Here is a 24,988-nt window from a genome sequence, read left to right on the forward strand (position 1 = left end):
TTCAGTGAAAAGCTCGTTGTCACATGACCCTAAGCATAAAAATCCCATATGAGTGAAGTGGCTGGAACATGCAAGCAGAGCTGAAAACTGAGGCTGGAGTCACACTAAGTATATGAAAAATCGGTCCGAGTCTCCCTGCCGAGAGTTGCACGAGTGTAATGCAAGTGTCACGCGAGTACAATCCGATTTTTCACACCTAGCATCCGATTGCAATGCGATTTTATCATGAGCTTTTACATAGAGCAATTCTCTGTTATTTGCACATCGTTTTCAAAGGAAATATTCATCAAAACACATATTTATAAATAATAGAATAAAAGACTGCCATGTGCCGCATACAGCAAAATCACAGAGGGACAGGTTAGAATAGAATAGATATATACACATAGAATACGGTTAGGGCCAGAAATATTTGGACAGTGACACAAGTTTTGTTATTTTAGCTGTTTACAAAAACATGTTCAGAAATACAATTATATATATAATATGGGCTGAAAGTGCACACTCCCAGCTGCAATATGATAGTTTCCACATCCAATTCGGAGAAAGGGTTTAGGAATCATAGCTCTGTAATGCATAGCGTCCTCTTTTTCAAGGGACCAAAAGTAATTGGACAATGGACTCTAAGGGCTGCAATTAACTCTGAAGGCGTCTCCCTCGTTAACCTGTAATCAATGAAGTAGTTAAAAGGTCAGGGGTGGATTCCAGGTGTGTGGTTTTGCATTTGGAAGCTGTTGCTGTGAGCAGACAACATGCGGTCAAAGGAACTCTCAATTGAGGTGAAGCAGAGCATCCTGAGGCTGAAAAAATCCATCAGAGAGATAGCAGACATGCTTGGAGTAGCAAAATCAACGGGTACATTCTGAGAAAAAAGGAATTGACTGGTGAGCTTGGGAACTCAAAATGGCCTGGGCGTCCACGGATGACAACAGTGGTGGATGATCGCCGCATACTTAATTTGGTGAAGAAGAACCCGTTCACAACATCAACTGAAGTCCAGAACACTCTCAGTGAAGTAGGTGTATCTGTCTCTAAGTCAACAGTAAAGAGAAGACTCCATGACAGTAAATACAAATGGTTCACATCTAGATGCAAACCATTCATCAATACCAAAAATAGACAGGCCAGAGTTAAATTTGCAGAAAAACACCTCAAGAAGCCAGCTCAGTTCTGGAAAAGTATTCTATGGACAGATGAGACAAAGATCAACCTGTACCAGAATGATGGGAAGAAAAAAGTTTGGAGAAGAAAGGGAACGGCACATGATCCAAGGCACACCACATCCTCTGTAAAACATGGTGGAGGCAACGTGATGGCATGGGCATGCATGGCTTTCAATGGCACTGGGTCACTTGTGTTTATTGATGACCTAAGAGCAGACAAGAGTAGCCGGATGAATTCTGAAGTGTACCGGGATATACTTTCAGCCCAGATTCAGCCAAATGCTGCAAAGTTGATTGGGCGGCGCTTCATAGTACAGATGGACAATGACCCCAAGCATACAGCCAAAGCTACCCAGGAGTTCATGAGTGCCAAAAAGTGGAACATTCTGCAATGGCCAAGTCAATCTCCAGATCTAAACCCAATTGAGCATGCATTTCACTTGCTCAAAGCCAGACTTAAGACGGAAAGACCCACAAACAAGCAAGACCTGAAGGCTGCGGCTGTAAAGGCCTGGCAAAGCATTAAGAAGGAGGAAACCCAGCGTTTGGTGATGTCCATGGGTTCCAGACTTAAGGCAGTGATTGCCTCCAAAGGATTTGCAACAAAATATTGAAAATAAAAATATTTTGTTTGGGTTATGTTTATTTGTCCAATTACTTTTGACCTCCTAAAATGTGGAGTGTTTGTAAAGAAATGTGTACAATTCCTACATTTTCTATCAGATATTTTTGTTCAACCCTTCAAATTAAACGTTACAATCTGCACTTGAATTCTGTTGTAGAGGTTTCATTTCAAATCCAATGTGGTGGCATGCAGAGCCCAACTCGCGAAAATTGTGTCACTGTCCAAATATTTCTGGCCCTAACTGTATACAGTGCCTTGCGAAAGTATTCAGCTCCCAGGAACTTTTCAACCTTTTCCGACATATCATGCTTCAAACATAAACATACCAAATGTAAATTTTTGGTGAAGAATCAACAAGTGGAACACAATTGTGAAGTTGAAGGAAATTTATTGGTTATTTTAAATTTTTGTAGAAATTCAAAAACTGAAAAGTGGGGCGTGCAATATTATTCGGCTCCTTTAACTTCATACTTTGTTGCGCCACCTTTTGCTGCGATTACAGCTGCAAGTCGCTTGGGATATGTCTCTATCAGTTTTGTACATCGAGAGACTGAGATTCTTGCCCATTCTTCCTTGGCAAACAGCTCGAGCTCATTGAGGCTTGACGGAGATCGTCTGTGAACAGCAGTTTTCAGCTCTTTCCACGGATTCTCGATTGGATTGAGGTCTGAACTTTGACTTGGCCATTCTAAAACCTGGATACGTTTGTTTGTGAACCATTCCATTGTAGATTTTGCTTTATGTTTGGGATCATTGTCTTGTTGGAAGACAAATCTCTGTCCCAGTCTCAGGCTGATCCAACTTCAATGGAAATGCCTCAAGACAAGGAAATGATACTCAGTAGTGTGTGTGTGGCCTCCACGTGCCTGTATGATCTACCTACAATGCCTGGGCATGCTCCTGATGAGGCGACGGATGGTGTCCTGAGGGATGTCCTCCCAGACTTGGACTAAAGCATCCACCAACTCCTGGACAGTCTGTGGTGCAACGTGACGCTGGTGGATGGTGCGAGACATGATGTCCCAGATGTGTTCATCTTGCAGGAACTGCTGGCACACTCGAGTCCAGCCACATGAGGTGTGGCATTGTCGTGCATTAGGAGGAAGCCAGGGCCAGCACCAGCATATGGTCTCACAAGGGGTCTGATGAGCTCATCTCGGTACCTATTGGCAGTCAGGCTACCTCTGGCGAGCACATGGAGGGCTGTGCGGCCCTCCAAAGAAATGCCATTCCACACCATTACTGACCCAGTGCCCAATTGGTCATGCTGAAGGATGGTGCAGGCAGCAGATCACTCTCCACGGCGTCTCCAGACTTTGTCACGTGCTCAGTGTGAACCTGCTTTCATCTGTGAAGAGCACAGGGCACCAGTAGCAAATTTGCCAATCCTGGTGTTCTGTGGCAAAGCGTCCTGCACTGTGTTGGGCTGTGAGCACAACCCCAATCTGTGGACATCGGGCACTCAGACCATCCTCATGGAGTCGGTTTCTAAACATTTCTGCAGACACATGCACATTTGTGGCCTGCTGGAGGTCATTTTGCAGGGCTGTGGCAGTGCTCCTCCTGTTCCTCCTTGCACAAAAGCTGAAGTAGCAGTCCTGCTGCTGGATTGTTGCCCTCCTACTGCTTGCTCCATGTCTCCTGTTGTACTGGCCTGTCTCCGGTAGCACCTCCAGCCTCTGGACACTACGCTGACAGACATAGCAAGCCTTGCCACAGCTCGCATTGATGTGCCATCCTGGATGAGCTGCACTACCTGAGCCACTTGTGTGAGTTGTAGAGTCCATCTCATGCTACCATGAGTGTGAAAGCACAATCAACATTCAAAAGTGACCAAAACATCAGCCAGAAAGCATTGGTATTGAGATGTGGTCTGTGGTCCCCACCTGCAGAACCACTCCTTTATTGCATGTGCCTTGATAATTGCCAATAATTTCCATCTGTTGTCTATTCCATTTGCACAACAGCATGTGAAATTGATTGTCAAACAGTGTTGCTTCCTTAGTGGACAGTTTGATATAACAGAAGTTTGATTTACCTGGAGTTATTCTGTTATTTAAGTGTTCCCTTTATTTTTTTGATATATTTTGCACAGATAGAAGAAAAGTTGGAAATTCAGCAGCCGAGTAGTGTAATATCACAGCAGGCGCCTACAGGATAGAATAGATAGATTACATACAGTAAATACGAATGGAATAGGTAGATATTCTGATGTCTGTGACAAATAAAGTTAGTACAGTGTGTGCTGCTTACTGTACATGTATTTAATTAATAAAATATTTTTTCTGAACAAAATGGCGTGGGCTCCCACATAATTTTCATAACCAGCAGAGGGAAAGCCGACGGCTGGGGGCCAATGTTTATAGCCTGGGAAGGGGTAATACCCATGGAGCTTCCCAGGCTATTAATATCCGCTCACAACTATATGCTTTGCCTTTACTGGCTTTTAAAATGGGGGACCCTAAAAAAAATGACGTAGAGTCCCCCTATAATTATTAACCAGCAAAGGCTATACAGACGACTGCGGGCTGATATTAACCCCTGGAGCTTTTTTTTGTTTTGCGCTTTCGTTTTTCACTCCCCTTCTTCCCAGAGCCATAATTTTATTTTATTGTTCGATCAACATGGTTATGTGAGGGCTTGTTTTTTGGGGGATGAGTTGTACTTTTGAACGACACCATTGGTTTTACCATGCAGTGTAACAGGAAAAAAATTCCAAGAGTGGTGAAATTGCAAAAAAGTTCAATCCCACATTTGTTTTTTGTTTGGCTTTTTTTAGTAAGTTCACTAAATGCTAAAACTGACCTGCTATTATGATTTCCCAAGTCATTACGTGTTCATAGACACCAAACATGTCTAGGTTCTTTTTTTATCTAAGTGGTGAAAAAAGTTCCAAACTTTGTTTAAAAAAAAAAAAATTGCGCCATTTTCCGATACCCATAGCGTCTCCATTTTTCACGATCTCGGGTTGGGTGAGGGCTTATTTTTTGCGTGCCGAGCTGACATTTTTAATTATACCATTTTGGTGCAGATATGATTTTTTGATCGCTCGTTATTGCATTTTAATGCAATGTCGCGGTGACAAAAAAAACCGTAATTTTTGCATTTTTACTTTTTCTCGCTATGCCGTTTAGTGATCAGGATAATCCTTTTTTTATTGATAGATCGTGCAATTCTGAACACGGCTATACTATATATGTGTATGTTTGATTTCATTTTTATTGTTTTATTTTCAATAGGGCGAAAGGGGGGTAATTTGTACTTTTATATTTTTATTTTTTTATATTTTTAAAAATATTTTTTCTTTACTTTTGGCATGCTTAAATAGTCTCCATAGAGGACTGGAAGCTGGTACAACCCAATCAGCTCTGCTGCATAGAGGCAATGTTCAGATCGCCTCTATAAGATAGCGGATATGCTGACTTGCTATGAGCGCCGACCACTAGATGGCGCTCACAGCAAGCCGGCACTGACAGCCATAGAGGTCTCCCGATGGCCGGAAGCATGATTTAAATGCCGCTGTCAAGAGTTTTGACAGCGGCATTGAATTGGTTAATTGCTGCAGGTGGATCGCGATTCCACCTGTGGCAATTGCAGGCACATGTCAGCTGTTCACCGCCGTAGCCCACATAAAAGGGAGGGATACCTACATCGGTGTACTATTTCACCCGATGTCGGCAAGGGGTTAATAGCCTAGGAAGGGGCCATGGATACTGGCTCCCCACCAGGCTAAAAACATCAGCTCTCAGCCGCCCTAGAAAAGGCGCATCTCTCAGATGCGCCAATTCTGGCACTTAGCCTCGCTCTTCCCACTTGCCCTGTAGCGATAGCAAATGGGGTGATAGTTGAAGGGGTTGATGTCACCTTTGAATTGTCAGGTGACTTCAAGCCCCGATGTTGGTAGAGGAGAGGCGTCAATAAGACACCCCCATTAATAACCCCGTAGTCACATTGTATGAAAACACACCCAGAATAAAGTTCTTTAATTGAAAGAATGACACAGACTCCTTTATTAAATCTTAATTAAACCATACTTACTACCTCGCCCATTCCATCAAACCCCTTGTCATCTGCAAAAGAGATAAAAAATAATATTACCTTTCCGCAGAGATGTTGCTAATCAATTTGTCCCACGACGGATCTAGCTCTGCTACATCTAGATGGCAGGTTGCATGATGCGACCATGCAGCCTGTCATCCAGCAGAGACACTGCGCACCATGTGCTCAGAGTCTCCCTGTGAACTCCTATTCCCTGTCTGAGGGCACCGCGAGCGTGAGAAAGTTCTCCTGCTCACAATACCGTCAGATAGGTCCTGTGAGTTCGCAGCCAATGAACTTGCTTCACCTATCTGTCGTCAGCGGGAGCGCGGTGGTAAACAGTCATGTAAGCACATGTATGCAATTTGTATACATCTGGCCACATAGTGACTAGACATGTCCAGCCTCACTCAATTTCATTGAGTGAGGCCACTCATGTCTAGTCAGCACGTGACCGCAAATTATGACCATATGTAAATTGCAAGCCTGAGAGAATCCTGACTGTACAATGTCGCAATTAACGCTATGTAACGGATCCGTTAGCACACCCATTGACCGCAATGTGCTAACGCATCGCTAACGTATGCCATTTTTGGCATGCGTCAGCGATGTCCCGTTATTTTCAGCGTTCAGGGTCCGTTCTTCACTAGCACAGATCGGGCATCTGCCCTAGCGGGATCGCCAAACGCAATCCCTTTTTGAACATTGCGTTAGCGCATTCCGTTAGCGTATGCGCTAAACGGATTGCACTAACACAATGTAAACCTAGCCTTATACTCAGTTTCTTCCGGAAAATGATTGCAATCACAAATTCTTTGGTATTATTATCTTCATTTATTTTATCTTAAATGAAAAAAACACAAAAGAGAATGAAGCAAAAAGCAAAACATTGATCATTTCACACAAAACTCCAAAAATGGGCCAGACAAAAGTATTGGCACCCTCAGCCTAATACTTGGTTGCACAACCTTTAGCCAAAATAACTGCCACCAACCGCTTCCGGTAACCATCAATGAGTTTCTTACAATGCTCTGCTGGAATTTTAGACCATTCTTCTTTGGCAAACTGCTCCAGGTCCCTGATATTTGAAGGGTGCCTTCTCCAAACTGCCATTTTTAGATCTCTCCACAGGTGTTCTATGGGATTCAGGTCTGGACTCATTGCCGGCCACCTTAGAAGTCTCCAGTGCTTTCTCTCAAACCATTTTCTAGTGCTTTTTGAAGTGTGTTTTGGGTCATTGTCCTGCTGGAAGACCCATGACCTCTGAGGGAGACCCAGCTCTCTCACACTGGGCCCTACATTATGCTGCAAAATTTGTTGGTAGTCTTCAGACTTCATAATGCCATGCACACGGTCAAGCAGTCCAGTGCCAGAGGCAGCAAAGCAACCCCAAAACATCATGGAACCTCCGCCATGTTTGACTGTAGGGACCGTGTTCTTTTCTTTGAATGAACATGCGCCAAATATGGACTAAAAAAACAGTAATGAAGGTAAATAAAAAATGATGATGGCAGGGAAATAATATTAGAAAATGATCTTTATTATTGAATATAGCAACATGGGGTACATATCACCACATATTGGCGGTCCTGGAAGCAATTTTTCCCAGCTTTATAAGTAAGTGACATCAGATAGACTGGATCATATGGTCAAATAGCACGTTTTCTTTTGGTGTGTTTGCAGCAAGGCTTGTACGTTTTAGCTGCCTGTCAGTTGATTTTTTGCACAGTCTTATGTCCCAAATACCTTTAGTAGGTACTTATACACAAGTGTTTATTGTTATGTGACACTTTTATATATTTATCATATGCGGTTATTTATATACGCACATATATATATTATTTATATTATTTTTCTATCACTTAGGTCTCACATAATTTTCCCTTGGTATTTTTTAATATTTTTTGACATATGATCTCTCTCTCTTTTTTGTACTCATACTTTTATATATCCTTTTATTTGGTCCACTGGGGTATCCAGAGTATAAATACATATTTTTTGACCTGCCACATGCCGATTTTATTGCATTAATTATATGGTGTGTGATATGTGCATATACATATGAATGTAAAAATATATACATATACATAGTTATTTTATCCTTTTATCTTCTATTGCTGTTGCTATATTCAATAATAAAGATCATTTTCTAATATTATTTCCCTGCCATCATCATTTTTTATTTACCTTCATTACTGTTTTTTTAGTCCATATTTGGCGCATGTTCTTTCCGTTCTTGTAGTGGTTTCACTATATTACCTTGACACAGGTGGTGACCGGTATTTTTATATCTAATTTTTAGCTTATGGGTATTCTATTTTAGTACTCCTCTTCAGAAATAATACCTGGTGTTTTATCCTGTGTCTGTCTTATAATCTTTTCTTTGAATGCCTCTTTTTTTCTCCTGTAAACTCTATTTTGATGCCTTTGCCCAAAAAGCTCTACTATTGTCTCATCTGACCAGAGAACATTCTTCCAAAACATTTTAGGCTTTTTTAGGTAAGTTTTGGCAAACTCCAGCCTGGCTTTTTTATGTCTCGGGGTAAGAAGTTGGGTCTTCCTGGGTCTCCTACCATACAGTCTTTTTTCATTCAGACGCTGACGGATAGTACGGGTTGACACTGTTGTACCCTCGGACTGCAGGGCAGCTTGAACTTGTTTGGATGTTAGTCGAGGTTCTTTATCCAACATCCGTACAATCTTGCGTTGAAATCTCTTGTCAATTTTTCTTTTCCGTCCACATCTAGGGAGGTTAGCCACAGTGCCATGGACTTTAAACTTCTTGATGACACTGCGCACGGTAGACATTCAGGTCTTTGGAGATGGATTGTAGCCTTGAGATTGCTCATGCTTCCTCACGATTTGGTTTCTCAAGTCCTCAGACAGTTCTTTGGTCTTTTCTCCATGCTCAATGTGGTACACACAAGGACACAGGACAGAGGTTGAGTCAACTTTAATCCATGTCAACTGGCTGCAAGTGTGATTTAGTTGTTAGAAAAATAAGCCCGCTCACCCATCATGCATAAACCAATCTTTTCAGTTTTTGAATTTCCGCAGAAATTTAAAATAACCAATAAATTTCGTTGAACTTCACAATTGTGTTCCACTTGTTGTTGATTCTTCACTAAAAATTTACATTCGGTGTGCCTGGATTGATCTGGTAAATTCAGTTATACCTTATGAACGCACATTATACCAGAATAGGGGTTGCATGGGAAAATTTGAAAAGATCTGGGATATATGGATCTCATCATAGCTCACCATGTCATCATGGGACAGATAGCCTTGCCTCATTATAATAAATGGTAGAATTCTACATTGGTTCGCGCCTCATTTCAACATTTAAACACAATTAAAATGGAATTGGTTTTGGCAGCAAGAGTTTTATTACAGGTCCAAGGATATACTGTATTATTTTAAGTTTTCTGAGACTGGGTCTATGTACCAAGATATGTGCTGATATGACTTGTGCTATACATTTGTACTGGCTTGCAAGCAACATGTATGTCTTATTGTTCTTTTGATGTTTAATAAACGAATGAAAAAAAAAATTTACATTCGGTATCTTTGAATCACGATATGTGGGAAAAGGTTGAGAAGTTCCAGGGAGCCGAATACTTTCGCAAGGCAATATATATATATATATATATATATATATATATATATATATTGATTGGTTGGAAAATAAGGATCTGACATGTTGAATTTAAACACCCATTCCGTTCCTTCTCAGTGGGTATAAGCCACTGCTAGGAGTCTGGCAGCATCTAACTATTCACTAAATATTCACACTTGAATTGAGTGTACATGTGTATACTTGCCAACGCTCCCTGAAAAGTTGGCAAATCTCCCGGTTTGCGAAGAAGCCTCCTGGAATCTCTTGGAAGGCAGTACTGTCCTCAAAGTTTTCTTTGCTGTAATGATGAGTCATGAAGTCCAGAGGCACAGGGAATAAATGTAGAAGGGGTGCACTCTGTAGACGTGCGAGTGGTCCAAAAAATTCCAGTGGCATGCTTAGGCAAAATTGTCAGCATGGTGGAAGAGTTGTTGGCCATAAATAATAATAATCTTTATATAGCGCTAACATATTCCGCAGCGCTTTAAAGGTTGCACACATTATCATCACTGTCCCTGATGAGGATCACAATCTAAATTCCCTATCAGTATGTCTTTGGAGTGAGGGAGGAAACTGGAGAACCCAGAGAAAACCCACACAAACACGGAGAGAACATACAAACTCTTTGCAGATGTTGTCCTTAGTGGGATTTGAACCCAGGACTCCAGCGCTGCATGGCTGCTGTGCTAACCACTGTGCCACCGTGCTGCCATACTTTTATGTGTACCTTAATAGGCTCTTCACATTGTGTTTAGCAGTGTGTTCCTGACTCTCTCTGAGGGTTCCAGCTGAATTCTCTAAAAACTGGATTCAGAAGTGCCTCCAATGGAGTTACTGGAGTATCTCTCCAGCGTTTTTTTTCCAGTGCTGGTGTGACGCCTTAAATCCCCTGCCCCTGGTCATATACTCACCCTCTGGCATCTTCCCTGTTTTTGGCACCGCTCCGGTCCCCTGGCGCCATCTTGTGATTTCAGCTTCTGTCACAAGCTATCAATGCAAGTCTATGAGAGCCAGAACTAGGCTGGCAAAATATTGGAGCTGCGGGCAGGTCACTTTTCTGTGGAGACTGACGGGAGCGATGTTGTAAAACGATGAAGGCGGCAGCAGGTGAGTATGAGACTGGAGCAGGTGAATTATGGAAAGTATGGAACTTTGTGCTTCTTTTCAACACCATTGACCTTTTCAGACATGTACTGTATGATGGCATAGTCTGCTTCGTTATTGTGCCTGTCAGAAAAAACAGACACCGCCAGAAAAAAAGACAGAATCCAGGCAGAGGATGCCAGCAGCGGAACGGAGCAGCTGCACCTCTCCGGTAAATGAGTATATTTTATTTTGGAAGCATTTGACAAACATTGAAAAGTAGTAGATATCCCCCTTAAAGGGATTTTGTCACCAGGTTTTTGTTTCCCTTTCTGAGAGCAGCATGATGTAGGGGTAGAGATCCTGATTACATCAATGTGTCACTTGCTAGGCTGCCTACTGCAGTTTATTTAAAATTACTGTTTTTTCTGCTTCAGATCTACCTGTTCTCTGACTGATGAGCTCTGTTGACAGCTGTCTGTGTAAACTGTGCATAGGCAGAAATCTGCCAATCCGTGGTCAGGACAAGGTTATACGGAGCTCATGAATATGGAGGACAACATGGCAGCAGGTTTACTAGTCCTGTAGTGATGATCTCCTGCTGATGAAACTGGCATTTTATCAAAATTACAGCAAGCAGCTGAGTAAGTAACACATCCCTGTAATCAGGATCTCTGTTTCTACATTATACTGCTGTCAGATTCTGTGGAAAGCCCTGGTGAAAAATTTCCTTTAAGGCTATGTCTCCACGTTCAGGATTCCCTGCGCTTTGGACGCAGCGGCTACCCCGCTCTGCCCAAAGTGCCGCCCCCTGTTGTATGCACGGTGATTCTGGATGTGTTCAATGAACACAAGCGGAATCACCTCATCGTATTCATAGACTGGGTTATTTATCTTGCGGAGACGGAGCGTCTCTGCAAGATAAATATGCATGCTGCGGCTCTGCACGCATAGTGGAGACGGAATTTCATAAAATCCCCTCCACTATGCTGTAACAATCCGCAGCAAATCCTGAGGCGATGTGCCCACGTTGCGGTTTTTATGTGTTTCCACCACATTTTTGCCGCAGCGGAAACGCATTCCCATGCAATCCTATGGGATTCCGCAGTTGCTGTGCCCATGCTTTGGATTTTCTGGCTGCGGAATCGCACAGCGGTAAAATCCGCAGCATTATTTCTGCGGAATTGCGGAGATTCCGACGCCATAGGATTGTATTGAACCGCTCACTTTACGCATGTGGCTGTGCCCATCATGCGTAAAGTGAGCGCGTCATGTGCGGATGGTACCCGAGTCTGAAGAAGAGGAGACTCTCCTCCGGGCCCTGGGTACCGTATTCTTGTAAAAAAAAAAAGAATTAAAATAAAAAATAGGGATATACTTACCTTCTGATGGCCCCCGGAGTCCTCCCGCCTTTCAACGATGCACGCGGCGGCTTCCATTCCCAGTGATGCATTGCGCGAATCACCTGAGATGACATCGCGGTCACGCGACCGTGACGTCACAAAGGTCCTTCGCGCAAAGCATCCATGGGAACGGAACGTACCGGGAGCGCCGCTGAGGAAATCGGGGGCCGTCGGAAGGTGAAAATAACCATATTTTTTATTTTTTTTAATTATTTTTAACATTCTATCTTTTACTATTGATGCTGCATAGGCAGTGTCAATCACTTTTCCAAGCAATGCTTCAAATCGCTTGTAAAGCGCAAGCATTCTGCAAGCTAAAAACGCTTGCAAAACACTTTTTTTTGCGGGAAAACGCATGCAAATTCCACGTGCATTTTACCCGCGGCAGGGAGCTGCGGAAATGCAGCGGACATTTCCACAGCATTTCTGCAACGTGGCCACATAGCCTGAAGGTTTCCTGACCGTGGAAACATACCCTAAGAATTTTTAAAATTTTATTTCCAGATATACTAAACTGTAAAGGCATTAAGACTAAAAGTAGCCTCTAGATCCTGTTTTGAAGTCTATCTATCGATATAGCTACAATTTATACAATGTGGTTTACAAGATGTCATTGGGCATACAGAGGAAATGAGGCAAACAGTAGTTTAAAGGAAATAGCAACCAAGGAGATACAGAGGAAATGATTAGTCGCAACATGAAACAAAAATACATGAATCACAGCGGACTTTTATCATTTTATCATGCTCTTTCCTTGAAGGGTTTTTCCAGGAGTATTTAAATATAGTTACATCATCATACGCTCCTGCCATATTTTTTCCTGTGCTACAGTTTCAGTAGGTCTATGGGGAGGGGCTGGTGTTTTATTATTTAAAGCCCCACTCCAGCGGGGGAGGTTTCAGCACTGGAATGACTCCTTAAATGTAATTTCCCTAACCCCTGTCATACACTCACCCTCCGACATCTTCAAGGGGAGGGGGAAAAAATAATAAATTACTGATAGGGGTTTGTTATAAGTCTCCGAAAATAATGGAAGCAATGGAGAATATCCTCATAAAGCAAATAGATGAAGCTGCGACTCAAGGAGAAGTCATTATTATTGGGGGGCTTCAACTACCCTGAAATAGATTGGGGAACAGAAACCTGCAGTTCCAGCAAAGGTAATCGGTTTTTGACAAATATGAGAGACAACTTCCTTTCACAACTGGTTCAGGACCCAACAAGAAGGGGGACACTGCTAGACCTAATATTAACCAACAGGCCAGACCGCATAGCAAATATAAGGTTTTGGGGTCACTTGGGGAATAGTGATCACAAAATAATACGTTTTCATGTATCCTTTAATAAGATGTGTAGTAGAGGGGTTACAAGGACACTAAACGTCAAGAGGGCAAATTTCCAACGGATGAGAGATGATCTTGGTGCAATTAACTGGGACAATATCCTGAGACCTAAAAATACACAGAGAAAATGGGAGACATTTATTAGCATCCTGGATAGGACCTGTGCACAGTATATACCGTATGGGAATAAACATACTAGAAATAGGAGGAAACCAATATGGCTAAATAGAGCTGTAAGGTGCGCAATAAATGACAAAAAGAAAGCATTTAGAGAATTAAAGGAATTAGGTAGGGATGAGGCATTAAATAAATACAGAAAATTAAATAAATTCTGTAAAAGGCAAATCAAGACAGCAAAGATTGAGGTAGAGAGACTCATTGTTACGGCTGGCGGAACGCACCAAATAAATGTGAAGTTGATATTGGTGCGTTCGCAGCCCGGGGTCCACCGTGCAGGAGAGACACCTGCTACTAGTGAAATGGCAGCCCCATATGGTGGTACAATGCCAAATTATATGCGAATTCCATCACTCGGTCAGTACAAGGACGAACCCTGTTGCTTCACAGAGTCGTGTAATATAAGTGGGGCTAATACCCTAACTAGGGTTGTGCTTGCTCGGAACACTTCTGTGCTAACCGCCAGTGGCGTATCTAGGGGGGGGCAGCCGGGGCATGTGCCCCGGGCGCAGCCGGCAGGGGGGCGCAGTCGGGCCGCCTAATTCGGCGGTCCGCAGTGTCTCCCCCGGTGGCTGCATTCTGCCGCCCCCCGCACTGGGAGTCAGCTGTTCTCTGTGCCGACTGTCAAGCTGACAGCCGGCACAGAGAAGCTGCAGAGTGCCGGCTCCCAGTGTGTCCAGAGGGGGAGGGGAGCCCCTGCAGAGTGGCTGCAGCGGGCAGGGAGAAATCCCTGCAGCTCCACTGCCCAGCCGCACGATCTGTCTTCTTCCTGCTTCCTCTCACACAGACGCGCCGCTGGATGACGTCATCATTCAGCGGCCGGCTGTGTCAGAGGAAGGCGATGGAGCTGCTGCGCAGAGCGCGAGGAGAGGTGAGAGGAGTGTATGTGAGTGTGTGTATGTGTGTGAATGTGTGTGTGAATGTATGTGTGTGTGCGAATGTGTGTGTGTGTGAATGTGTGTGTGTGAATGTGTGTGAATGTATGTGAATGTATGTGTGAGTGTGTGTATGTGAGTGTGTGCGTATGTGTGTGTCTCAGTATTGTGTGTGTGTGTGTATGTGTATCGCACTGCAGGGGAATGTGCAGAGAAGTGAATGGTGTGTGTGTGGGGGGGGGAGGAGAGGGCAATGATGGGGCTGACGAGGGGCATATGCCCTTGGAGGGGGGGGGCGCCAAAATGAATTCTTGCCCCGGGTGCCAGAAACGCTAGATACACCTCTGCTAACCGCACACAAGAAGGAACCAAAGCCAAGGGACTAATTGCCCCCACTGACGCTAGCTGCCTGCCTGAACAATTCCTACGGCTAGACAGACACGCTCCACATATAGCCTGAGTGGCAGAGTATTCACTGAGTATTCACTGGCAACAAGCTCAAACATAAATGATACTAGCGCATGGCCATACGACCATGTGAATCTTTTATAGTTGCAGCAACTTCAGGACTTTCCTAGAGGACCAATGGGAGCTGCTACAGGACCTGAGCGTGTGATCCCCGACCTCCAATGGGCATGCTCAGAAGGAGAAAAGTAGGACTTAGTCCCAGAAGCGTCTGCTTGCCGCTGACCAGTACTGGCTACAATGGCTGAGCCTGGAAGGGCAGCAGCAACCAAGCGCACAGTATCTGCCTGATCCAGACGCTTGGCTGACGTCTCCGCTGAGCAGGCTCCACTGTGGCTGAAGAAGAATAGGAGACCGCAGCAGAGGTGGCCTGAGATTCCCCCTGTGCAGGGGCGGAAACTCCACACCTAACACGGCCCACCCCACCTTGGACCTTGCTACGCTCGAACGCAGCAATGAGCTGCGGAGCTCAAATGTGCTCAGCAGGCTCCCAGGACCTGGACCATAACCCTTCCAGTCCACCAAATAAAATTTTTTACCACGTACCACCTTACACCCCAGGATAGCGTTCACCTCATAATCTCCCGTAGACAAACCCGATGTCCCGGCAGATGACTCGGAAAACCGGGACGTATACGGGCTTTAAGAGGGACACATGGAAGGTGTAGGTGATACCTGGGCGTGGAGGAAGAGCCAGACGGTAGACCACAGGGTTAACCTATTCCAGGACCTTGAAGGGACCCAAGTAGCGAGGTGCAAACTTAGTGGACTCAACGCGCAGCCTGATATTACGGGCAGAGAGCCACACTAAATCAACAGGAGCAAAGGTCGGAGCGGGTCACCGATGCGCATCGTCGGAGACCCTCATTCTCTCCTTGGAGGCCCAGATGGCATCCTGAGTGCGGTCCCAAATGTCACGTGCCTCCACAGCCCAATCTGCCACCCTGGAGTCGGTGGAAGACACGGGCATAGGCACAGGAACCGGCGGATGCTGGCAGAAGTTAAGGAGGAATGGGGTCTGCCCAGTGGAGTCGGCAATGGTGTTGTTCAGTGCAAACTCCGCCCATGGTAGCAAGGATGCCCAATCATCCTGCCTGGCTGAAACAAAATGTCGCAGATATGTGACCAAGGTCTGGTTGGCTCTCTCTACCAACCCATTTGTCTCAGGATGATATGCGGAAGAGAGATTCAGCTCAATGCTGAGTAGAAGACAAAGCTCTCTCCAGAACCGAGACGCAAACTGGGGACCCCGGTCACTGACAATTTTATACTGTGTAGGTGAAGGATGTGTTTCATAAACAACGCTGCCAGAGCCCATGCAGAAGGTAGCCGTGGAAGAGGCACCAAGTGCACAATTTTGGAAAAATGGTCGGTGATCACGAAAATAATGGTGCAGCTACGGGACTTGCTAAGCCCACCACAAAGTCCATCCCGACCATCTCCCAGTGCCTGTCCGCCACCGGCAGGGGGTAAAATAACCCAGCTGGCCATTGTCGAAGAGATTTATTCTTAGCACAGGAGACACATGCCCGAATATTGTCCCCGATGTCACGGGCCATATGTGGCCACCATTATGCCCTCGCCAGCAGCTCAGATCTCCTCTTGGTCCCAAAATGTCCACCCATCCTGGACGAATGAGCCCAAGAGAGAACCTCCGGTCGCAAATGTGATGGTACAAAAGTATTGCCCGGGGGCACAGACTCTAGCGAGACCGGAGCTACGGTTCTCAGGCTTTTAGAAGGGACAATAAGCCGAGGCTCCTCTTCCTCCTCCTCAGATGACACAGCGGAGCGAGAGAGCGTCGGCACGAATCTTGTCCCCGGAGAGAAAATGAAGGGTGAAATGGAACAGGGAGAAGAACAGAGACCATCTAGCCTGGCGAGAATTTAGCCGTAGGGCAGTCTGAATGTACACCAAATTCTTGTGGTCTGTATAAACTTGGAAGGGAAAGCGAGCCCCTTCCAGGAGGTGTCTCCACTCTGAGAAAGCCAACTTCATTGCTAGCAACTCCCTGTCCCTGATGGAATAATTCCTCTCCACTGGTGTGAAGGTCTTGGAGGAGAAGAAGAAGCAAGGATGCTTCCGACTTTGAGCATCCTTTTGGAAGAGAACTGCTCCAGCACCAACTGATGAGGCATCCACCTCCATTATAAACGGCTTATTTACATCGGGGCGATGTAGGATGGGAGCGCTAGCAAAATGAGACTTAAAAGAGGTGAAAGCCTTGGAGACCTCCTCCGACCACAATTTGGGATTCGCCCCCTTCTTGGTAAGGGCAACCAAGGGAGCTACCAAAGTTGAGAAATGAGGGATGAACAGACGATAATAGTTAATGAACCTCATAAAGCGCTGCACCGCTTTAAGAGAATGGAGTTCTTGCCAGTCCATCACAGCCTGTAGTATGGCAGGATCCATAGCCAATCCCTGGGCGGAGATGATATAGCCAAGGAAAGGTAAGGACTCCTGCTCAAACACACATTTCTCCAACTTGGCGTAGAGGGAGTTTGCCCGTAAGAGGTCGAAGACTTTGCAAACATCTCTCCGGTGGGAGTCAATATCTGGAGAGTAGATGAGAATATCATCCAGATAGGCTACGACCGAGGTGGAGAGCATATCCTGGAAGATATCATTTACAAAGTCTTGGAAAATGGCTGGGGCATTACAGAGCCCAAAGGGCATCGCTAGGTATTCATAGTGCCTATCCCTGGTGTTAAAACCCGTCTTCCATTCGTCCCCCTCACGGATGCGAATCAGGTTGTAAGCACCCCGCAGATCTAGTTTAAATACCCTTTCTCCCCGAAGCCTATCAAAGAGCTCAGATATCAGGGGCAGCTGATACTTATTCTTAACGGTGATGGCGTTAAGATCCTTGTAGTCTATGCATGGACGTAGTTCTCTATTCTTCTTCTGAACGAAGAAGAACCCAGCCCCTGCAGGAGACACTGACTTCTTAATGAATCCTCTTGCCAGATTCTCCTGGATGTACTGAGACATTGCCTCCGTCTCTGGGAGAGATAACGGATAGACTCGACCCCGGGGAGGCTCAGCACCAGGCAAGAGGTCAATAGGACAGTCATAGGGGCGGTGAGGCAGAAGGGTCTCTGCAGCCCTCTTTGAGAACACGTCCGCATAGGACCGATAATGCTTGGGGAGAGATGAAAGATCTGCGGATACCTCTGTAGTAGCAACCTGAACGCACTCCCTCTGACATCTGCCCTCACAAGATTTACTCCAACCCAAAATTCTGCCTGTGGACCACTCAATATGAGGGGAGTGATACCGAAGCCAAGATATCCCTAACAGGACCTCATCAATTCCCTCAGGAATGACAAGTAAGGATATAGTCTCCTGATGAGATGGTGACATAGAGTAAATGGGATGGTCTGGTGTGTAATCTGTGAGGACAGTGTCGACCCATTCACCACTCGTACGGTTACCGGCTTGGCGAGCATCACCAGGGGTATTGCGTGACGTTGGGTGAAGGCAGATGACATAAAATTGCCCTCCGCCCCAGAATACACGCAAAGCTCTACCGTAAGAGTGGATTGGCCAATGGTAATTGTCCCGTTAATGGACAGTTTAGAAGAAAACGCCGCGGTGTCTAGTGAACCTCCTCCTACGGTTACTAGACACGATCTTTTTCCCGACCGCTGGGGAGATTTATTGGCATAATGTCCTAACTGCTGGCAGACATTACAGACCATGGGTAATTGAGCAGCCCAGGACTTAGGTCCCACTCGAAAAACCTCCATGGCCTCATGGGAGTCGGACTCCTGTAAAGGAGATTCCAGAGGACTGGCGAAGGTAGGAGCCAACCGGAACCTCTGCCTACACTGGGTCCACTCCAACCTTCGCTCGTTAAAATGAAGGTCGATGCGGGTGGATTTAGATATAAGCTCCTCCAGTGTGGCGGGAATCTCCAAAGTGGCCAAGGCGTCCTTCACATGGTCAGCCAGTCCCTTCCAGAACACCGGAATAAGGACTTTATCCGGCCACTCCAGCTCTGATGCCAAAGTCCGGAAGTGGATGGCGAATTGGCTGACCATGGACGAGCCCTGTATTAATGTCAGCAGTTGGAGTGCCGTATCATGGGTGACACAAGGACCCAAAAAGACCTCTTTCAGAGAGTCCAGGAAGCAAGGAGCACTCTGCACCTCATGATCATCACGCTCCCACAGCGGCATTGCCCACTCCAACGCCCTGCCCGACAGAAGGGATATGATAAATCCCACTTTAGCTCATTCCATAGAAAACCATGCAGCCAGGAGCTCCAGATGTATGGCACACTGGCTCACGAATCCCCGACATAGCTTACGGTCACCAGCAAACTTGTCTGGTAACGGGAGACGGGATAATGTCGGAGCAGGGGTGGCAGAGGACAAACTGGCTGCAGCTATGCTAGCAGCCTGAACAGCGACTGCGGTAACATCCACAGCTGAGGTTGTGCGTTCTAGAGCCACCAACCGATCCTCCAGCTGCTGGATGTACTGTTGTAGACGCTGATCGTCTGCTATTTACTAGCCAGACCCTGGCGCTAGTATCAGTTTCGGCTGGCGTAACGCACCGAGTAAATGTGAAGTTGATATTGGTGCGTTCGCAGCCCGGGGTCCACCGTGCAGAAGAGAGACCTGCTGCTAGTGAAATGGCGGCCCCATATGGTGGCAGAGTATTCACTGGCAACAAGCTCAACCATAAATGATACTAGCACATGGCCGTGCGACCAGGCGAACCTTTTATAGTTGCAGCAATTTCAGGACCTTCCTAGAGGACCAATGGGAGCTGCTACAGGACCTGAGCGTGTGATCCCCGACCTCCAATGAAAGGTCCTCCTTTGAGCATGCTCAGAAGGAGAAAAGTGTCCCAGAAGCGTCTGCTTGCCGCTGACCAGTACTGGCTACAATGGCTGAGCCTGGAAGGGCAGCAGCAACCAAGAGCACAGTATCTGTCTGATCCTGATGCTAGGACCGATGTCTCTGCTGAGCAGGCTCCACTGCGGCTGAAGAAGAATGGGAGACCACAGCGGAGGTGGCTTGAGATTCCCCCTGTGCAGGGGCGGGAACTTGACACCTAACACTCATTGCCAGAGAGAGTAAAAATAATCCCAAAATATTCTTTATCTGCGTAAATAGAAAGAAACTAAAAAATGATAGTGTTGTCCCCCTTAAAAATAGTCTGGGTGGATCAGGAAAAAGCCAATATGCTAAATTACTTTTTTTTCATCAGTATTTACACAAGAAAATTCCATGGCAGCAATATGATCAGTGATAACAAAAATTCACCATTAAAGGGGTTGTCCACTACTTTCAATTAACCCCCCAATGTATCCCCCCGGGGCCCCTAATAAATTGGGCAATTACCTTGCGTTGCCGTTTTCGCCTGTGAGCGGCGCTATTCTGCCTGCTGAGTCCGGGTCACGTGACCCCCAGGCTGCAGCCGCCGCTCATTTCCGCCGACGTCATGTCAATTTCCAGACTCTAGAAATTGACGTGACGTCAGCAGCAGGCGTGACCCAGCCTCACAGTCAGCAGTCACTCAGCAAGAGTGACTGGGCTGTGGGCGGTGCTGGGGGCTGCCTGCAGGGCTGTGCTGGGGGCGGGCGGGGCTCTGTGTGCTCACTGCTGTCTGCTGCTGGGATCATGATGTGCGGGCTGTGCTGCGGTCGCCGGGGGTCTGCCCGCCGACGCCGGTGTCTGCCCGCCGGCGTGTGCGGGTGTTTGCCCGCCGGCGTGTGCCGGGCTCTGCCCGCCGGCGTGTGCGGGGCTCTGCCCGCCGGCTTGTGCGGGGCTCTGCCCGCCGGCTTGTGCGGGGCTCTGCCCGCCTGGCTTGTGCGGGGCTCTGCCCGCCGGCTTGTGCGGGGCTCTGCCCGCCGGCGATGTGTGTGTGTGTGTGTGCAGGCATCGTCCGATGGGACCACAAGTCCCATCGGGCTCTGCCTGCTACACTGACAGTAAGTGACACATTAGCCAATGATGGGACAGTAGTAGTCCCATCATCCGGCTAATGTGTTGAATGTAAAAAAAAAAAACATACACAGTATATACATACATACATCACACACCATGAGACGACATGCACCATGCGAAGACATGCTGCATGCGACAACATGCGACGACATGCATGCACCATGCGACGACATGCACCATGCGACAACATGCTACATGCGACGACATGCACCATGCGACGACATGAGACATGTACCATGTGACATGCACCATGCGGCGACATACTGCATGCACCATGCGACATGCTACATGCGACGACATGCACCATGCGACGACATGCACCATGTGACATGCACCATGCGACGACATGCACCATGCTACTACATGCACCATGCGACGACATGCACCATGCGAAGACATGTACCATGTGACATGCACCATGCGGCGACATGCTGCATGCACCATGCGACAACATGCGACACGCACCATGCGGCGACATGCACCATGCGACGACATGCACCATGCGACGACATGCTGCATGCACCATGTGACATGCACCATGCGACGACATGCGACATGTACCATGTGACATGCACCATGCGGCGACATGCTGCATGCGACAACATGCACCATGCGGCGACATGCACCATGCGACGACATGCAACATGCACCATGCGACAACATGCTGCATGCGATGACATGCACCATGCGGCGACATGCACCATGCGGCGACATGCTGCATGACCATGCGACAACATGCGACATGCGACGACATGCACCATGCGACGACATGCACCATGCGACGACATGCACCATGCGACGACATGCACCATGCTACATGCACAATGCGGCAACATGCACCATGCGACGACATGCACCATGCTACATGCACCATGCAGCGACATACGACATGCACCATGTGACGACATGCAACATGCGACGACATGCACCATGCGACGACATGCACCATGTGGCGACATGCTGCATGCACCATGCGACAACATGCGACATGCACCATGCGACGACATGCACCATCTGACGACATGCACCATGCATCATGCTGCATGCACCATGCGACAACATGCGACATGCACCATGCGGCGACATGCACCATGCGACGACATGCTGCATGCACCATGTGACATGCACCATGCGACGACATGCGACATGTACCATGTGACATGCACCATGCGGCGACATGCTGCATGCGACAACATGCACCATGCGGCGACGTGCACCATGCGACGACATGCACCATGCGACGACATGCTGCATGCACCATGTGACATGCACCATGCGACGACATGCGACATGTACCATGTGACATGCACCATGCGGCGACATGCTGCATGCACCATGCGACAACATGCGACATGCGATGACATGCACCATGCGACGACATGCACCATGCGACGACATGCACCATGCAACGACATGCACCATGCAACGACATGCGACATACAGTACATACATACATACTACAGACATACAGTACATATAACATAGAGTACATACTCACCATCACTTGTCACTTTGTTCCCCGAAGCCATTGTCACCTGTAAAAAATATTAAAATAATAAACAAACAATATACTCCCTGTCCGCAGAAATCCAATTAAAACGAGTGTCCCACGTCGATCTCCCGTGGAGAGCAGGAGCATCAGTTGATGCGACCACTCTCCAGGGGCTCCAGGAACACAATGATGGAAGGTATCCTTCCATCATGTTTTCCTCACAAGGTATTCCTACGCCCCTGTGAGAAAATAGTCCCTAGTCTCACTATTGGCATTGCTGGGTGAGACATTTTCCCACGCAGCAATTGCCATAAAGTGAGACCAGTGAACTATAGTAACCTCAGTGATGCACTGCTGGAGCCATTGTCTCCTGTCAGTGTGTCACTGAGGGTCCTATAGAGCAGTGACATCACCCGATGTCACTGTTCTATAGGGGAGATCATCGTGGGACACTCGTTATTAATTGGACTACGGCGGACAGGTAGTATACGGTTTATTATTTTACTTTTTTTTGCAGGCGCTGAAGTATGGTAAGTATGGTTAAATGAAGAATATTAAAATACTTTTTTCCGATTGTGTGTGTTTTATTAACCCTTTCTTACTATTGGATTAGTAATGGATAGGCGTCTTATTGACGCCTCTCCGTTATTAACCCGGCTTAATGTCACCTTACAATAGCAAGGTGACATTAACCCCTTATTACCCCATATCCCACCGCTACTCGGGAGTGGGAAGAGAGGGGCTAAGTGCCGGAATTGGCGCATCTTACAGATGCGCCATTTCTGGGGCGGCTGCGGACTGGTATTTGTAGCCGGGGGGGGGGGCAATATCCATGGCCCCTCTCTAGGCTATGAATATCAGCCTGCAGCTGTCTGCGTAGCCTTTCTGGCTATAAAATATAGGGGGACCCCACGTCATTTTTTTTGGGGGGGTCTCCCTATTTTAATAGCCAGTAAAGGCTACGCAGACAGCTGCGGGCTGATATTCATAGCAGGCTACAGATATTGGCCCCGGCCGTCGGCTTTCCCCCTCTGGCGCAGAAAATTGCGCTGGAGCCCATGCCGTTTTTTTTCCGCTTTTTTTTTTTCTTTTTAAATTCATAGCTCATTAAGGCCTCTTTCACTCTTGTGTCAGTACGGGTCCATCGCTATGCGTCGGGCCGACGTACCGACACACGTTGTGAAATTTGTGCACGACGTGGGCAGTGGATGCAGTTTTTCAACGCATCCGCTGCCCATTCTGAAGTGCGGGGAGAGGGGGGCGGAGTTTCTGCCGCAAATGCGCGGTAGAAAATGGCGGGCGAGCCGGCCAAAAAAATTTTCAATTGAACGTTTTTTGTGCCGACGGTCCGTCAAAACACGACGGATCCGTAGCACGACGGAGGAGATGTCTGGCCATCCGTCACGATCCGTCGCTAATACAAGTCTATGGGTAAAACGCATCCTGCGAGCACATTTGCAGGATCCGTTTATTTGCACCGGATCGTTTTTTCCGCCAGATCTGTTTTTTTCAACCGGATCCGTTTTTTTCCGCCGGATCCATTTTATTCCACTGGATGTTTTTTTTTCCGCCAGATCTGTTTTTTCTCATAGAGTTGTATTAGCGTTGGATTGCGCCTGGTGGCCACACGTTTAATCCGTTTTTGCAGGATCCGTAAAAAAAGCTGTTTCCACCGGACGGAAAACACATACAGAGGAACGGTTTTTCGGTACGTTGAAAAAATGCACAGCGACGGATCTAGCAAAAAACGGATGAAACATGTGGCCATCAGACGCACTCCGGCGCTATTACAACTCTATGAGAAAAAAACGGATCTGGCGGAAAAAAAACGATCAGGTGGTAAAAAACGGATACGGTGGAAAAAAAAAGATCCGGCGAAAAAAAACGGATCCTGCAAATGTGCTCGCAGGATGCGTTTTGTACCCATAGACTTGTATTAGCAACGTATCCGTCGTGTTTTGGCGGACACAACGCACAAAAAAAAGTTCAATGTAACTTTTTTTGTGCGACGTGTCTGCCATTTCCGACCGCGCATGCGTGGCTGGAACTCCACCCCCTCCTCCACCCTCATCACAATGGGCAGCGGATGCGTTGTAAAACTGCATCCGCTGCCCACGTTGTGCTAAAGTTAGCATAACGTCCGTCGGTACATCTGGCCGAAGGTTTGCGACGGCCCCGTACTGACGCAAGTGTGAAAGTAGCCTTACATCTGAATTTGCTGAGTATAATGCAGCCACCCCAGAGTATAATGTAGCCCCCATAGAATATAATGCAGCCCCCCATAGTATATCAGACAGCCTCCCCCATAAAATAGAATATACCCCCGCAATAGTATATAACACAGCCACATAGTATATAACACGGCCTCCCCATAGAATATAATATACCTCCCATAGTATATATCAAAGCCCGCATATAATATAGCACAACTTGCATAGTATATAGCACAGCCCACATAATATAGCACAGCCCGCGTAGTAGTATACAGCACAGCCCGTGTAGTAGTATACAGCACAGCCCGGGTCGTAGTATATACAGCACAACACGCGTAGTAGTATATACAGCACAGCCCGCGGAATAGTATACACAGCACAGCCCACACAGTGGTACATACACAGCACAGCCCACACAGTGGTATATACACAGCACAGCCCACACAGTGGTATATACACAGCACAGCCCACACAGTGGTATATACACAGCACAGCCCACACAGTGGTATATACACAGCACAGCCCACACAGT

The sequence above is a fragment of the Ranitomeya imitator genome, chromosome 2 (genome assembly GCF_032444005.1).
Source record: "Ranitomeya imitator isolate aRanImi1 chromosome 2, aRanImi1.pri, whole genome shotgun sequence".
NCBI lineage: Eukaryota > Metazoa > Chordata > Amphibia > Anura > Dendrobatidae > Ranitomeya > Ranitomeya imitator.